The sequence below is a fragment of the Pteronotus mesoamericanus genome, unplaced genomic scaffold, assembly GCF_021234165.1.
Source record: "Pteronotus mesoamericanus isolate MK-2021 breed Mesoamerican mustached bat unplaced genomic scaffold, CSHL_Meso_final contig_90, whole genome shotgun sequence".
NCBI classification, from domain to species: domain Eukaryota; kingdom Metazoa; phylum Chordata; class Mammalia; order Chiroptera; family Mormoopidae; genus Pteronotus; species Pteronotus mesoamericanus.
Window position 1 is genome coordinate 12,959,747 of NW_026555277.1, and position 15,247 is coordinate 12,974,993.

Consider the following 15,247-nt stretch of genomic DNA (forward strand, 5'->3'; position numbering starts at 1 on the left):
TTTTATGTAACATTCTATTTCGAGCTTTTTAGTTTTGCTGTACTGTAAGTTTGTGGATATTTTTCACATGCACTCTTAGAAGTAAATTCTTAATTCTGTTTATGGGGTTTTCCTCCCATAATATTGCATTTGTATATTTTCTGTATAGATTTTTTGTGAATTAACCTTTATCCCATACAGAGAATGGTATGTGATTGACTAGTTTTCTAAGATGTCCTTTTTATTGTGAATAAAATATAAAATGTAGAGGCCCTCTGCTAAACCACATAAAGTATAGCATATAACTTCATACAGGTACAGATAAGCCAGTTTGCAGTTAATTGGGCCCTTCAAATTACCTCAAGTGACACACAGTAAGAAAAGTTTCTAGGATGAGTGGAGGTCACTGAATCCCCTACTATGCACTTACCAGGATTCTACTTAATTTACTGGAAATGAATTTTAAAAATTGAGTACACTGTAATAAGGGAAGGACTCTGGGTTTTGTTTTTGTTGTTTTATTCTTTTATGTTTATTTTTTAAGTAGTTCAATTCCTGAAACTGTGATAAAAAAAAAAATTGACTGTCAAGCACTCTCAGCCTTTCAACATAAATCATTTCCCCTTCCGTGTAGAAAAGTTCTCTTTGTTATCTCTTATATTTTGTCTACCCTCTCCACTTCTTTTCTCCTCTCTGTCCATATCTCTTCCATCATTATCTTTGGACTTCCCTGCCTCTCTTTTCCCCCTACTAGTTTGAAGATTAGGTCAACTCTTATTTTGAATTCATGGGTCCCTTAAGTCTTAATTTTGTGTGTGTGATTTTTGTTGGCTGTATAATCTGCTGACATATTTTTATACTCAAGTGTAGTTTTATATTTAAAAAAAAAGTAGTTGGATTAAAAATGGTAAGGTATAAAACCTTTGTATTACTTCCACTTTCAAATATTGGGTACCTAAAATGTGACTTCAGAGATTATGTGACATCATAATATTGTATGTCTGCCTTCCTTTTTTGTTGAATTTTGTGTTCTGATTTGGTTTTCCTCCTAAAGTGTATATAATGAGAGATTAAACAATTTTTGCAAGTATTTAGGAAGATGTTAAAAATGTAAAGTGAAAAGTCTTAACTGTCTCCCAGCTGGGAGAAAATGCTTTAACATTGCTATAATACTATTCCAGGTTTAGACGGGCCCTTTAGGCTCCATATTTGCTCTTACTAGTTGGACCTTTTAGACCATGTGTTATTTGCAATTCCAGAACAGTTGCTTCTATTTAGTTGAAAAAGTATTTTTCTTTATTTTCTGTACAAGTGCAATACTTTCCTTGAAGTCTTAAAAACTATGGTTATTTTGTTTTGGTTTTTGACCTATTCTTTCTTTAGTTAGTGAAAAAGGAAACCCTTGAGAATCATGCTATGTTAGTTAAAGGACAAAAAAAGCAAATAGAAAAACACTCCACAGTCAAAAAATCAGAGAATGTGGAAATTGCTGATCTAATCTCACAGTACCTTCATTTAGCCTGAATTTTCATTAAAATTAGTAATCTTTTGCCTGAGAAGTGTGTCCTGAAGTTGAAATTCTTAAAGACTGATTTTTTTTCTTAGGCCCTTGCCCAATGCTTTACATTAAGAATGTGGTATTTTTTATTCAGTTCTTTCCTTTTGAAAATGAACTTTAAAACAAAAACAAAGCACTTGCTCAATTTTAAACACTTATCTATCACTTACTGGAGAAAATGTTTAAGAAATATTTGGAGCACTCCTGTTTTCATACAAATTTAAGTAAGAAGTATTTTTCATATCATACATATTTATATGCAGTTTGTTAGTTTTCTTTTTTTTTTAAATACCTGTGTCCCTGTAGTAAAACTGCTGTAATGTAAATACATATTTTGTTAAAAGATAACATTTCTTTGGCATTTCTCTTAAAGGCAGTTACTGCATTTGTACAGTATATGTCTTGGCCATTTTAGATTTTTTTCCTTTAACAATACCAAAGGTAATTAGACTACTTTAAAAACTAATTGCTTGACAGTTTCTAGGATATTTTGAGTTTTAGAAGCAAAAAATAAAAATAAAAAATAGGTCAAACCAGTAAACCTCATATTTTTTTTCAAACTAATAATTTGGGAAAATAAAAACTATTGTTTTAAAAAGAAATATATATATAAATATATATGTAAAATTGAAATTCCAGACCTTGTATGTCAGGTTTGCTCAGTGTAATGTAGGTTTTTTTTAAGGCTCAAATACCATACCTCAGAAAATGAGGTTTACTATGGAAATACTGAAACAGTCTTTGCAGCTGTGTGGCAAGTCACTCTGCTCTGTACCAGTTTGGAGACCTCCAATATCACTGCAGACTAAATTATGGGACTTGTATTTTCTTTGTTTTTAATGCACACACATACATGTTCTGTGCATGTGTGTGAGTGCTGTGTATACGTGTATGAGTGTTGTATATGCATGTGTGAGTGTGTGTATGTGTGTACCACTAAAAAGCTGCAGAAACTTTGTAATACTTTGTGAAAGGATTATATTATAAAGGTTTGTACTGTCTGAGTGCACAGCTACTGGAAATAATTTAGGGAATCTCAGGAACAAGCATATAATTTGTCCAAGATTTATTTCTTCTCAGAAGTGTAAGTGCAGTTTTTAATTCTGTATATTATTTAATATTTTACCAATAAAATAAACTTCTGACATAAAAGTTTGCTATAAAAACTTTCTGGTGAACATTCTGTACACAAGCATCTTGCAAAGGCAGAAGGTTAAACTTATTTCCATTCTTGCCATCGTGTGTGCGCGCGTGTCACACTTGCTGGCCCGGGGACAGGGGACACGGGTGGTCTCAGTATCCCCCAGCCTGAGTGCGCAGCCCGCCAGAGCAGAGAACCAAGTGTTCCATGACTTGTTAAGGATGACAACTCTTTTCTCTTCCGAAATCTTATTTTACCGCTACAACAAAACCAAGAGGCCTATATTTAAGAGCCTATCCCCTATTTACAGAAGAAAGAAGTGAGACCAGAGGGAAGAAGAGCTGTGACTTGCTCCAAAGTACACAGTGATTTACACAAGCGGTCCCAGTAATGTCCACTAGCCATATTAGAAGCCAGCATTTCTTAGGAGTCAGACCAAGATTAAATTAAAGTTAAAGCTGTAGAGATTGTTCGATCACAACAGCAGAAGTGTGGACACCTGTTCTGCTTCGCGTTCTACTGCAGCTGTGTGGGCCATCCTGTTGTCCTCAGATTTTACAAATGAAGTTTGGTTTGACACGAGAAGTTTGCTCTGCTACAAATATCTTCATAACCAGAATGCAAAAAGGCACTTACGATTTGCAAACTCACTTTCTTTACCTTTAGCTATCTGTTTATCCATGCCAATTTCAAGTCCACTGTCACACTTGAGAGAGCTATTAGAATTTTTCTTTATCAGTAAGTAGCCACAGAATCTCATGGATCTTACATTTCTAATTTCACTTCCACAAGCCACACAAAATGAAAAATACTCCAAATTCAAATAAATTTTACTTCCTTGACTATCTTTAATTCAAAATACTAACATTATGGGGGGATAGTATTTATGATGGATTCCATCAAGATCTCCTAGAAATATCAAATTTTCTTGGTTTATAGTATTGACAAGAGCAAAATGAAAAAGTTTTTAAAAAAATGCCACATATTTTTAATTTTTCTATTACATCAGGGTCAGAGAAATGATAACTAATTGAAATCTTGATATGATCATGAGACTTCTATCAACAAATTCAAGCCAAAGGGTGGTTCTTGGGGTGTGAGTCACCCGGTGGAGGCAGTTCATTTACAATTTTGGCAACTCTACCTCTTACTATAAGGGTTTCTAAAATGGACCCATTAAACTCCCAACAAAACCTCATGTTTTGTTAATAGCCCTGCTAACAATTCCCGATGTGATTGTTTTTAACTTCTCACTAGAGGTCCCTATTAGGATACAAATGGTGAAATTGAATTTTGCTGCTTTTCTCTGACTGGACACAAAAACTGAAGGAGGCTCTTCCGTAAACAAGCCTAACAGGCAGATGTAGAGGAACCGTCAAAGAAGAGTAAGTGTCCATAATCCCATAAAAAAATTGGCCAAAGTAGGGGGAGACGCTGGAACATAAAAAATATGCTCAGCCTGAGAAAAAGAAATGTCCACTTTTTTCTTTCTGTCCTTACTACTGTTCCATAACCCCAGAGTATTCCTGAATCAGACCAACTGCCTCCCTCAAAACAGTAAAAAAGATACTGCCCATATTGGTGTTGAGTTGTTTGTTCTAGAAACCCTTAAAAGAGCTGTATGAACCTGATCATCTGACCAACTGGAATATATGCAAAGAAGCAAGATTTTTAAGTGTTCCAGGGAGAACCGAAGGTAAAAAGGAAGGAAGGTAAGGGGGTGTGAGTTGGGCTCTACTGGCCTTAGGGGAGCTTGTGACTTGAGTCATTCACTGTTGTCCTGCTGCTTCAACTGATGGCGACTGGGACCCGAATCAGCTGTCTCCACTGGGTGTGCTTCTGGAAACACCTTGATGGGGAAGTAGGAGAATTTAAGAGAAAATGGGAATAAAGTCAATGGTGTGTCAATGCCCTGGGTCCACATATTGGTTCTGGTTGGTGGATTTAAAAACATAAAAAGGCTATGGCCAACAGAGCTTTCTTAAATGATGGAGGAGTTCCCAACTCCAACATTCCCTGTTCAAAGTAGGGACGGGGAACCTAGGGGATTGGCTTTTAGAGAAGGAAAAATGGGTGCATATTTTGGAAGTGAAATATCCAAGCCTAAGGAGTGAGCGGCCTTTTCTTCCCTATTTTTTTTTCTTTTCCTGTTTTTTTTTCTCATTTTGTCGTGTAAGTCATCTACATTTCTTTCTCAGCACCTCCTCATCTGCGTCCACATCAACTTTTTTATTCTCCCCTCTCCCTTCTCGACACAACCTATTTTTGCCATCTGTTCTTCACCCTGTTACAACTTGGATGAAATAATCTGAAGTACAACCTCTTTCACTATAAGTAATTTAATGCAACCAGAATATATATGTGAGTTTTAACTATGCCTTTTCTTACAGGTACTTTACAGATCAGCACCATTGTTACTGGCTTTATCTAATTCACTCTCAAAATTCTCATGGATGTGTGGGACATCCGATGCTTTATTTTATTGATAAGGAAACAGATTGGTTATGATTTTGTTCATAACCATCACAAATAAGTGAAAAAGCTAGAACTAGTATCTAATTCTGGATATACTTATTCTAGTGTTTTATTTTCTAAAGATGCTTCTTGAGCATTTAATTGCTATGCCCCATTAATATAAATCTTTAGTCTGAATGTACCCCACCCCCCAAATTCATGTCTTGATATCTTACTGCCAATTTGATGACCTTAGGAGGTGGGGACGTTGGGGCTGAATAGTCATGAGAGTGGAACCCTCAGGAATGGGATTAATGCTCTTATAAAACATCCCACAGAGCTCCCTAGTCCCTTCCGCTTTGTGACAGAGAGAAGACACCAGCTATGAACCAGGAAGAGGGCCTTCACCAGAGCGTGACCGTGCTGGCATCTTGATCTTGGACTTCCAGCCTCCAGAACTGTGAGAAATAAATTTCTGTTTTATATACGCTACGTAGCATGTGGTGTTTTGTTATAGTAACCCAAGCAGACTAAGACAGCAAATACAAGATCTGGCACAAATAACACCCCATTTTTACTACAAAATCTTTTATCACAAAATCCTAAGCATGTAGTTCTATAACATTACAACATCACACTCAAGCACACTATATGCCATTTTAGGTGAAATGTTCAAATGAAAACTATAAATTATTACACCCATATTATTACCCTACCAACCACACTCAAGCTGCTGTTACTTCTGCCAGACCCTGTATTATAAAGTGCTGAGGGGAGGATTATGTTTCAGAGACATACCTGATGAGTAATGTTTTGTTTATTCTAATTTTTAAGCAGAATTTCCCAAAAGAATTAACTCCTTTACACATTCAGGATGAATGAGAAATACATTAGGTAGTTGGGCAAAAATAACCCTGAAGTAAAGTTTTTCTACAGAAACTTTAAGAAATGGATAGATTATTGTAACTAGATCTTTTAAAGACTCCTTTTTACACTTGATTTAAATAAGTATGGAATTTACATTATTCACCAAATTTTCTTTGTAATTGATGAAATTCTTTGCCCATTTCTAAAACACTCTATCTGTATCCCCCTACTCATTCCTTTTCTTACTGCAAAATGTAACCTCCAGTTTTCATAGTTTGTTTTCTGATTCCTTTTTATTTAAAAACCTTGAGCTGATTCATCATGAGTAATAAGTTATTAACACTGGAAGCTCTGGACATGGTATCCAAATGTTTGTCATTGTATTATATCTTCCAAATTCAGTGAGCAGCCTGGGCATTATGCTTACTCTCCTTGGACGCTAACCCCAGTATTAACTTACCTCTTTCCTGTTGATTCTATAGAATAAGGGCATCTCCAAGATTCTCCCACAGTTCCAACCCTATCCATTGTGAAGTGATATACATACAATAAAATCCAACCTCATGTTGTCTGCCCTTAGGAATGAGACATGTACAGCTCTTTGGAATTTTTGGCTGTGACCCGACAAGTTTCCCCAGTCTTCAGGGATGGTTGCTGTAGTTACGCCTGCCATCATATACTCCCTGTCTTACTTGGACAATGTAAGTCACCTGATACTTTGGCCTTCAGACAGTCTGTTCTTTGTCTCCCCACCATGCCTGCCTTCACTGTTTTGTTTGTTTAGTTATTTATTTGCATCAGATTATAACATGCATATATATTACTATCATTTGATAACAGCCAAGGGGGGGGAAAAAACTGGGACAGCAAATGACTCACGTTTTTCCAAACTCTTAGCCAAATTGCTTTTCAGTCATCCTAACAAATGGTAGTTTGGCTGTACTGTAACACTGGTGCATTTCGCAGGCTACCAGAGTCTTGTGCTTTCTCTTCAATGTTTTGACAATTCTGATTATAGCTAAGATCTATGATCACTTGATCACATAATGAGCATGCGGACAACTCTGCTTCAGGAATGGCTAAAGGGACAACATTACTTTATAAGCAAGAATTCTAGTAGATTTCTTGGGTCTTTGAGACATGCAGTGAGTCATTGTCTCATTCTTTGGAAATGAAGGTGAGCTCTACACAATAACATCTCTTAATAGAAACTCTAAAATGGACATATAATATTATCTATTTAAATTATAGTATGCCTAAAAAATATTTTCAATATTGTGTGTGGCTTTGGGGTATATATAAATTTACTTACATATTGTTCCATCATTTTAAGCTGTCAATGATTTTTTGCAGATGAAGTATGTTACAGTATGCTTGGGTTAGTTATGTTAGACTCCTGTATCAGACTCAGAAAACATGGCAAATGAGCCCAGTTCAAGGAAACTAGCTTGCAAAAGTGACCAAGATAATGAAGTGTATGTGTTTTCCTTTCTGTGAGCGTGTGGCTCATTAACACCAGTCGGCCTTGCCAGCCACGTCTCCAATGTGTGCATAACCCAGCTACAGTTATTAGTCACCGCATCTATGTTTCCACACAAGCAGCTGTGGGCCGCGCTAGTGCCCCATGGAAACCCAGCACATTGAAGCCGTCACATCTCAGCAGTGGCAGTCTGTCCACCTGCTACTGGACAGTGAGTGTCACCTACACCAGCACAGGGTTCAAGTACAACTAATACAGTTTATTCACTTGTTACATCTTAAATCTGTGGACTGTCGTTTCTGTTTATCTGCTGTTTGTTCTTTAGTTCTCTGGAGCCTGAGTTATAAATAACCCTTGTATTTCTCTGACACAAAGACTCTTCTTACTTTTCTTATTTTTAAGTAAGACTTATTTTCACTATTTGAAACTGTGTAAATGACAAATGCAATAGTCTGGGAAGAGAAAAGAGCTTTAGCTTCTAAATTTGTTTTGGTCTATGAGATCTGAATGCATCCCATTTTTCCGGCTATTATGGCAGAACTCCATAATAAACCTAATTTGCAGAAACAAGGACAGCTACATCGCTGGCCGTCTGAATGACAGTAAGAGTGAATGACTTATCCCACCCTCTTTATTACAATGTACAAAGCAGGTCTGATTTACATGTAGTAATGCCTAATTTATAACACAGCAAGGCCTTCTGGTATTTTACTATAACCAGAGTAAGCTGACATGGGAGTCTCAGCATGAAAAATAGCCTTGATCATTTTATTGAATAATATTAAACAGAGTATTTAGAAGATATAGTTATGGAAGAACATACACATTTTAAAACCTAAATTTTAACTTGATTCTGTCAAGGCCAATGGAGTAAATTGTTATCATTTGAAGATGGAAGGTGTTTTGCTTTGTTTTTTCTCTTAAGAACCCTGGAGAAATCACTTGGTGAATAGTACCAGAGGAACAAAAAATAAGTATGAAGCAACATACTCATGTTTTCATTACCATTCTGGCCCAGCGAACATAATTTATTCTGGGACTCTTGGCAATGTCACTTTGTATCCTTGGAGAAGTTTAAGCAAATGTCTACAGAATTAGACTATAGGATGGACTTTAACAGAATAGAATGTACAGATTATTTCATTTCCAAAATGAAAATTGAGTCCATTTGGAAAGTTCAAGTAGAGCATAGGCTCTGCCCCTTTCCTTTCTATGCTCTTTCTGCAATATTTTGCAGTATTCACTGGTCAGATAATCTCAGATTTAAGGGATTGCAGTGCCTAGTACATGTGGCCACTTTGCTAATAGTGAGTTCATTGATTTATTTACTACTTCCAGTGTGCCATCCTGGGTGCTTAGAACATAATATTGAATAAGACACAGTCCCTGTACTAAGGAAATTAGCTTACACTGAGGAAGCAAACACAAAATTAAGAATAAAACATTATAATTCTTGTTATAAATGTAAAAATAAAATGCTATAGAAACAATGGGAGGTGAACCTAACTTCGCCTTGGGGTGAGGAAATATATGCGGGTAGACGTGACATCTAAGCCGAGTCAGAAGTGATAAATGGAAGTAAATTTGATGAAGATGGAAAGGTAGAAGAGTAAGATAGAAAGTGTATTCTAAGCAGAGGGAAGACACCAATAAAATCCTAGAGGGGAAGAGAGAGAAAGAGAAAGAGAGACAGACAGCCATGGGGGAGAGGACAAAGGAGAGTCAGAGATATAAGAAAACAGAAGAGAGAGAGAATAAATACAAATGGTTACCTTTAGGGGGTTGCATGTTCAATGTGTCTGGAGCACAGGCTCCAGAAGTAGAATGAGAGCAAGACATAGCAAGAAATAAAACCAGAGTGATGAGTAGAGTCAGGTGTTAGGGCTTTGTTTGTCTAACTCAAGGAATTTGAAATCATACCAAGGGAAACAAAGACCCATGAAAGTTGTATTGGGAGTGACGTGATAAGATTTGCAAAATTGCTTGGGCTTGAATGAGGTTAGTTTGGAGGGATGCCAGACTGGGAGTAGAAATGGCTTCAGCAAATCCTAGAAAAGATCATGGTGAGTTATGCTATGGCAGTGGGTCTGGAAGTAGAGAGATGTGGTTAGATTCCAAAGATGTTTAAAAGGTAGAATATACTGAACTGTTGACTGATTGTAGGTAGGTAGTAAGGAAGAGGGATATGTAAGGAGGATACCCTAGTTTCTGAGTTGGAAAAGTAGAAGCACAATGGTGCTGTTTACCTCAGGGGGAGAAATAGATTTGAAGGGTACAGAGATGAGCAATATATTGAATGTGTTGGGTGTGAAATACCAGTGTGACATTTGAATGAAGATGTCTAGGACATCAGGAGAGGGATCTGAGCTTCAATTTTTATTTAAAAAAAGTACACACACAAATATATTCAAACACAGGGGTTAAAGTGTAAAGTATGAAAGAGCTCTATCAAGAAAAGCACAAAATAGTAGGCGTATGACTACATAATAATGACAATAAAGAAAAGCTGTCACCAAGGGTCAAAGCAATGGCAAGGAAAACCTAGGAGCTCATAGTGGGAGAAAGTTTAGGCACCAAGAATGACCTCATAGTAAGGCTACTTACGAGAGTTTTTCAAAATTTTGTTGGGAAGTTTTCAAAAGGCAACTAAAAAGTTAGGTTGAAATTGTGTGACAGAGACTTTAAGGGAAATGCACTTCAATTTTCAGTTCCTCTGAATTTGAATGTGTCTAAGAAAGAGAAACAAAGAGAAGACCAGAGAGCCCAAATGTGCACAAACGTCGAGCACTGCTTGGCCAGAGAGCGAGGCCCCTCCGCTGACCTGGGAGATGGCGGATCTAGTCCTGTGTGTCTCTTCTCTCATGAACATTTGAGCAGCCTCTTGATTCTCTTTGTGATCTATATGTAGACTAATATTTGAAATCATCCCTTAAAAAATTATGGCATATATAAATGTACAAATTAGGTGTCTGTCTACACTCAAGGGCAAGTCAAGGAACATATAGAAAGGACTCATGGACAAAACCAAAGGGGAAGGATTGAGGGAGGGAGAGGGGGAGAGGGCAAGGGAAAGTGGTGGGGGGAAGGCAGAGACAACTGTATTTGGAAAAATAAATTAACTAATTTAAAAATAAATAAATAAATAAATAAATAAGCCACATAGTAGCATTTTGTTTTGAACTAGAGCTAATTGGAGATCACCTCAATTTACAGAGGCCCTCTTTATGAGTTTTTTTGTGAATTTAGTTATACAAGCCTTTTTTCTTCACAATTAGTTAATCACATGACTGGGGACTGGGGTCTCATCCTAGCCAGGTTCTCAAGGTCACACTGAGAGGCAGGATTGTAGTCAGAGAACAGCCCTGTATCTGCACATAGCTTTTAGACAACCTATTTTACTTGCCTAGCCTTCTCTGGGACCACATTTTAACCACAAGTTATTACTTCTGGTAACCTGCATGCTGTGTAGCAAAATTGACTAAGTTTCCCCACTTATTACCAGGCACTTGCCCACAATTAGTTAGGTACCTAAATATTTGATGCTCAAGTGAATCTTAAATATCATTTTCATAGGCTACATAAGGAGAGTATTTGATGATATCAAAAGAATTTCAAATTATAACTTTTTGATCAGTCATTTAAAATCTATAATCCTAAGAGATAACCTTCTATATACCTTATAATAATAAAGGGGTTCAAAATATTTTATATGTGTATATAAGAATAATAAAATTTCATTATGAGTGACCTTTCACCTGAATAGAAAGGTTATGAAAGAACTGAGTAAAACTAAACCCAATCATGATTTTCAGATTATCATTATGTACAGCAGTGCTGTGCATTAGCAATGTCATATGTGCCACAAATCCAAGCTACATATGTAATTAATGTTTTTTTCTAGTAGTCTCATTAAAAAATTAAGTGAAATTAATTTTAATGTATTTTATTTAATCCACTATATCTAAAATGTTATCATTTCAACATATAAGCATATAAAAATTTATTAACTATTTTACCTTCTTAGTTTTTCATAAAGTTTTCAAAATCCAGTTGGTATTTTATTTTTATAGTGTATCTCAGTTTGGATTAATTATCATTTCGAGGGCTCCATAGAAGATCTGCGATCTATCCTGGTAATTGAAGTCAACTACATAAATGCTTCCGTGTAAAAATAATGACCACTGCTACCATTTAAATCCTTATCATGTTACCAGTCCCTGTGGTGATTTCCATGTTTTCCTTCTTTTATTCTCAAAACAGTCATGTGATGTAGTTGCCATTGTTAAACTCATTTAGCAAAATGAGTAACAAGAGACTCAAAAGGACACAGTGGCCCGCCTTAATCTGTGAAATTAACAAGTGACAGTCTGGGGATTCAAATGCGAAAATTTAAAAAGTATATTGAAATAATATTTATATTTTATGTTTTAGGTGATGTTATATTTTTATTTTTAAGTGAAGATAGCCAACTTAATTTTAAGGGAAAGAAGTTTGTGGTAAAGGGACTGAAATGAACTGGTAATTGGTAAAGCGAGAGACCACTTATTAATCTTGCTTGTTAAGGGAATTTGTAAGTAGTAAAGAAAGATAAAAGAGATGACATTGCAGAGATGACATTGAATAAAATGACAACAGGGACATATCTCTTTGCTAAAGAACAACCTAAAAATGATTAGACCTACGAAGGATAGTAGTGTATCCTGAATGTGCTTTAATCAGATGGTACTGAAGAGAATTAATTTGTGGTGAAACCCAAAAAGATGAGTCTCTACATTATTAAGCCTATGGGGAAAAAAATCAGTTATAGGAGTGTTAAGAAAATTGTAAAATTGATTTTAGGCCTACATTTTCTAAAATATGAAGTTACTAGTTTGAGATCGGAGATTTGCATGGAATATGGTGTCTGAAGACTTAAATATTAGTATTAAGCAAATCTGATTTGGACCAAATGAAAGATGAATGCAGAGGTCAGAGGTATGGAGGTGGGGATCAGGGGAAATCATTAATAAAAAGATGTTCTGTTTTTCTTCTCTTGACTCTGTGGAGCTTCTCCCCTGATCCCTATAATATTTCAATGGCTATTTCTTCACTTTGTCCCTCATTATGACTTTTAAAAATCGAAAAAAAAAATTGTGTCAGTTCCTTCAATATCACTGGCCTTTCAGCCTGAAGATTAAATCTCTTTTTCCAAACCCTAAGCTGTATTTTTCCCTACCGTTCAAGATACCCCTTGGAAACAATCTACTCCAGGAAGGCTTTCCATACCGCACATGGGGAACACTGCATCCTCCATGGAGGGGAGCAATGGCATGGGTAATTTATACAAATGTTCTCACTCTACGAGTTAATAGTGCCGTTGGGTAAACCTGTATACTCGTGTCTCGTATGCTTTGTATAATGTCTGCCCCACCTCAGCCTCCTCATTCCTCTAATTCAAACCACATACTCTTCCTTATTGCTCAAGTTTATATCCTTTTTGCTAAGCATTCTTTGTCTGCCCTTCCTCCTTGCTGTTTCCCAATGAGTCTATAAAACATCAAGCAGAGAAAATATTAATATTCACAAATGGCTGGCAAGGAAGAATTGATTGGGGCCAGGAAATACTTTAGTTCCATTAATAAAAGAGGTTTCATCTTAACTAGATGATTGACGGGGACATAATAGAGTTGAAAAGCAGCAGGAGCTTTAGGGTCCAAAGACCAAGGAGACCCCAAGATTTATTGCTTTGTAATATTATTTATAATAGTTACACTTACTGGTCTCAGCTTTCTCATCTAAAGTTGTGATGAGAATACCTACCTGGCAGAGCTATTTTGTTTATTCATTTATTTATTAATTTATTTCCTTGGAAAAATAGCATCTGCCATTCATATATTAAGCACAAGATATGAAAATAAAAACAATGCCCTGCCTTCAGTAATTCATATGCAATGGGTAGAAGAGAAATTGAAACAAACGTTAGTAGCAGTACCCTAACGTGGTATGCTGGCAGCAGGTGTAGACTACAATGGGACAGAAAAAGGGAAGTGAAGCATTTTGCTCCGGGGGAAGGAGAAATCAGTCAGGAAAGCCAGGCTATTTAAAGCAGTTCACATGAGCTTTCATGGAGGAAGAGCAGAGTAGGAGGGTATGTTGTCTACATATTGACTAATGTGCTCAATTTTTAGCAAATATTTATTGTGTGGCCAGCACACGGTGGAAAACATAGTGGTGAATAAAAAGAGACGCTGTCCTTCTCTAAGACACACATGCTTCGCCTGTCCTCGCAGTGCTTACCGTCTAAGTGGAAGAGAGATAACAATGTAAACAGACTGACTTGGGAAATTAATCAGTACTCCCAATTGCCTCTGTAAAACAAACTGATTACTATTCAAAGCTCAGTGAAACCTCACAGCCAGTAGGTTACACTTCGGTAAGCTTGCACACTTCTCCCATTGGTGGAATTACATGCTTGCCAAGAATTAGTTGTGTTTATGACCAAACTATGTATGACAGTTGACTTATTCATGCAATCATTAAACATTGCTTACATAATTCAATAAAACAAAGTATAAAATGAGAGAGTTGTTTCTTTGAAAATTAAGTTGAATATTTTGGAAAGACTAAGTTGAATCTTTAAAAATGTTTCTATAAAAATTAGATATAGAAGATGCAACCAGAAAAGATTCTGAAAAAATTCTTAATAATTTAAACAAGTCTACTCTTAGACTGGCTTGCAAATGGCTTTATGTTTTCACTCCATTTTAAATAAAGTGAAACTAGAACTTACACATGGTGCACTGTGGTAAAAAAAGACTAAATGGATCTTCAGTTGACCCATCTCCAAATTTAAAGCCATAGCCCAACATTTAAAAAAAAAAAGTGAATGTGCATTTAAAAGTATTAGATTAAAATAAATGTTTGAGGGATTTAGATACCATTTTTATAGTTCTCCTATTTGAATCTACTTTAATTATTAGTGATCATATTGGTAAGAGCTTCTAATAAAGAAATGAGATTATTGATAGGGGCAGTACTGGGATCTTAGAAATCTACAGCAGGGAGGCATAATCAGTCCTAGAGAACAGGAACTCAGAAGTAGCGGTAAGTGTGGAAAAGGAAGGGAGTAGGGAGAGGAGAGCATCCCAGGCAAGGAAAACAGGAACAAACTGAGACCTGAAGAGCTGAATAAAGTTCAGTATGGCTGGACCATAAGCGGTGAGAGTGGACTCCACAAGTAGTCTGCACTGGTGCGTGGGGCCAGACCCAGGTACTGGAGAGCCTTATAAATCATGTTAAGTCTGGACCTTACCTTGTGAAAAGTTTTTAATTAGGGGTCATATTAACAAATTTGGGTCGTGGTAAAATAACTAATTGAGTGTGGAGAATGGGTTGGTGAGGAGCAAAGTTAGAGGAAGGAGATAAATTATTCTAAAATAATGGCAACACGGATTTAAGGTGGTAGCACTACATTTGGAGATGGGTGGCAGATTTTAGAGATATTTGTGAGGTGTAATAAACAAGGTACACTGGCTGGTTGAAATTTAAGGGTCAAAAAACAGTGGAGGTAGTGAAATACAGATTCTCCTAGATTTTTGGCTTAAGAAAGTGGGTGGGTTGTGACATTTACAGAAACGTGCAACTTTATAAGGTTGCTTGGGTAGTGTGGGGGATGAGGGTGCCCCTTCTGGGAACACTGTGCTTGTGTCACAGGACCATTTGGTGGGAAAGTCCTGTGAGTCATTGGATATAAAGGGTTCAGGAAAGAGGTAAGGCTTAGCCATAGAGG